The sequence below is a fragment of the Rosa rugosa genome, chromosome 1 (genome assembly GCF_958449725.1).
Source record: "Rosa rugosa chromosome 1, drRosRugo1.1, whole genome shotgun sequence".
Lineage (NCBI taxonomy): Eukaryota > Viridiplantae > Streptophyta > Magnoliopsida > Rosales > Rosaceae > Rosa > Rosa rugosa.
Window position 1 is genome coordinate 28,741,258 of NC_084820.1, and position 3,180 is coordinate 28,744,437.

Here is a 3,180-nt window from a genome sequence, read left to right on the forward strand (position 1 = left end):
TTTTATCTTCTTTTCTATTGTTTCTTTCTCTCTACTGTTCCTTTAGACATGATTTTTTCTTGATTGCCTTTGCTGGTACTGATTTCAGGGCAAACAGTGGGAAAGGTATTTCAAGAGCTAACCTTGTGACAAAGCTTAATTTATTGAAGGTGTGTGATTATCCTTTTCAATTTGTAATCCTATAATGTTGAATATGATTTTAAATGAACAGTTGTTGCAAGTTTGTAACATTACTCTCGCCTCTTATAAAATGCTTCAATTGGACTCAAACTATATGCATGATTGTGCGGGATATATGAATTTGTCGGCAAGACTATCGCCAGAGATACTTGGTCTCGGATTATTAATTTTATTTTCTTGAACCTTAGGTTCCACATGAGCTCTCTTTGCATTTGAATGATTTTGTCCGTACAAAGGATTGCAGGTATGAGTTTACTATGTAATTCCTCTCAGTACGTCTGGTTTTGTGTCTATGCAGTACCGATGCACTATCCTCTTCTTGCTGCAGACATTACTGACTTTATATGTCATTTTTCAGCTGCTAGTGTAGGAGAATAAATTAAAGCAAAAATTAGTTACTTTTTATTTTAAAGTTCCTCTATCAGTATTTCTGTACTTTTTGGGAAGCTGGTAAAGGTCCTCATTTGATTCAGGCTGTAATTCAAGCTGGTTTGCTAAAAGAAGGTTTATGTTTTGTACAGGACGAGAGTGCAGGTCAATTACATCTTAATTTTAATTCAAGCAAAAGTTTAGTAATTGCTAGTATATTTGAATAAGTTATTGGGTTCAGTTACTTGCTGGCTTTTTCAGGATTATTTTTGCTTGCCAGAAATGTCTTACTTTCCTGTTAGATGGTTCTTTAAATAATGTCATTTGTCCATGTATTCATGTATACAGAGGGAAATTTATACTGTGTTCTATTTTGCTAAGAGTATATTTTAGTTTTTAAGTTATTATTGGTGGACTTTTTATATGGCTATCTTCTTAAACTGTATACTGCAATCTCATTACAGGTCTGGTAGTTTCTGTCTATGCAGAGGTAAGATACTGGGTGTTTCAGAAATATTTCATTTTTTTTTTCCTGAGCATGCTTCTACCATTAATTAATTTCTTTTGTTTTTTTTCTATTTTGTCTCCTTCATTTGTTTTCAAGGTTCCATGTCTTTTCTTTGTTTATTTGATTGCAATGTTAATGTACTGTAGGGTTTTCTAAGACAGAAGCTATCTGGCCAAGGGCTTGCATTTATAATTGCAGGTGGATCTAGTAAGCATTTCTTGATGCATTCTGCCACAGATTCTACAAAGATGTTCAGTCGATTCTTAGTTGTTAGATGTCAATTTAAATGTGTGGTTTTATCTATTTGCTAAATCAAACCACCTCTCTTGTTTTCTTCTTTTCTTCCTGCCCTTTTTGCTCTAAATTTAACCTCAGATCCTAAACTAAAAGTATTTGTAGTTTCTTTTGTTGCATGACAAAATAAACTTCTTACATTGTCTCTTGAACAAAACTAGCAAAATCTTAACCTCTCTTTTCAAGAATACTCTTTCATAAAACTTTTCAGTGATAGTAAAAATGGAGATGCATAGGACATTCAGAAGAGTGGGAGATACAAAAGGCTCTTTGCAGCATCATTCTTTGCAATTCGTAAAATGTTATATTAGAAATGCTAAAAAAAAGGACAAACTTCTGCTACTTTTGTTGAAAACTCTTGGAATAATGTTTCTTTCTTGGCCAATCTAGCTAGTGATCCCTTAGTTGGACTTGGACTAATCTTAGAATTTTTTTGGCTTTCTCCATTGATGCTAGTTGTATAGAAAAATCTTGAGGTGGGCAAGGTACTATCTGTTGATGTTTCTTGTATAGCAGTTGTGACTAGCTACAACAGTCAACGTCCAAATCAAATACAATGGGCCCATGAGAAGAGCAGTGTTTGGTGTAAGTTGCTTCAATTTCTGGAAATTTGCAGTCTCCTTGTGTTATTGCTGCTATATTGATTACGTACAGTCTCCTTACACATAACTCATGAGTTATTATAAGGACATGAAAGCAAGTATTATGAGGAGATTGTATTATATCTCTGCTTGCAATATAAAGAGGTCGTTTTAGAGCCCTTTATTGTTTTCCCTTAGTGTCTTCAGCTCTAAAATGACCACATGAATTGAGTTCCACTTTAAATTGTTCCAACTTATTGTATTATCTATTCTACTTGCTGCATTTTTAGATTAACATGAGTTTAGATATTTTGCAATGTGATAATCATCTGCTCACATTCTGTGAGATCTCCAATACCAGGATATAAAGGGTCAAATTTCTGATAAGTTTTTGCAGAATGTATAAAATTTTGCTAGGATGCATCTTAAAGTTGTTTTTGGACATGTGTATTTTCTTTTGATTCAGCTAATAACATAGGTTGTGGACTTAACTAACGTAGTAGTATCACTTTGAAAGTCTCAATTGTGCGTACATGTACAGATTAAAGTTCTATATTAATCCAGCCTATCCTCTTGCTTTTGCAGATAACTGAGATCCTCAAGCTAGTAAGAAGGCTTTACATACTCATTCTAGATTCTGCAAAAGAGAGGGAAAATATTGATGGGCGCACCATTTTCTGCGTTTGCTGGCATATAATATTCACATGCAACAGCTGCTCATATTTTTGTCAATAATCATATTAATTTTTGATGGTTTATTGATATTGATAATGGCATGGCACTAGAATGCTATCTTGTTTTGGAATAATTTGTATCAGTTTTGGATATCCCAAGTAGATGGGCATGTATTAGAATACTTTTTTTCTTTTAATGTTGGCTCAGATGATTGAGAAATGCTCCCTTTTAACATTTGATGTATATAGAATGGGTTGGATTACTCATTTGATGGTTTGTAATGTGATTTCTTTCCAATTGATTGCGTTCATTAGGTAAAATGGAGCATTATTGTGCACAAAATATAGAAAATGAAAATGATTGTACAACAGTTTTATAGTGCAGCAATTCAACATTGTTTGAATACACAAAATTAGGCCATTCACACAATGCATTCATTACAATCACACAACGGTAAAAACTAAACTCTATTGTTCAAAACCAATTCACACAACAAGCATACTATACAACTGAAGTGTGATGGTATATCAGACGACGGTGAAATTAAAAAAATTGTTGTCTGACTAGGCTTTC

At 33.4% G+C, this 3,180-nt stretch overlaps 1 long non-coding RNA gene across 5 annotated transcripts; it reads left to right on the top strand.

Annotated features, from left to right (window-relative positions):
• Positions 1 to 83: 83 nt before the first annotated feature.
• On the top strand, positions 84 to 2,562 carry LOC133732941 (uncharacterized). Of its 5 annotated transcripts, XR_009857413.1 has the most exons (4): positions 90 to 1,039; positions 1,204 to 1,264; positions 1,808 to 1,936; positions 2,518 to 2,562. It is a non-coding gene; the product is annotated as an uncharacterized LOC133732941 (long non-coding RNA). The 5 variants fall into 5 exon arrangements; XR_009857405.1 differs by having other exon boundaries at positions 84 to 149; positions 369 to 1,936; XR_009857402.1 differs by having other exon boundaries at positions 90 to 1,264.
• The last annotated feature ends 618 nt before the right edge of the window (positions 2,563 to 3,180 follow it).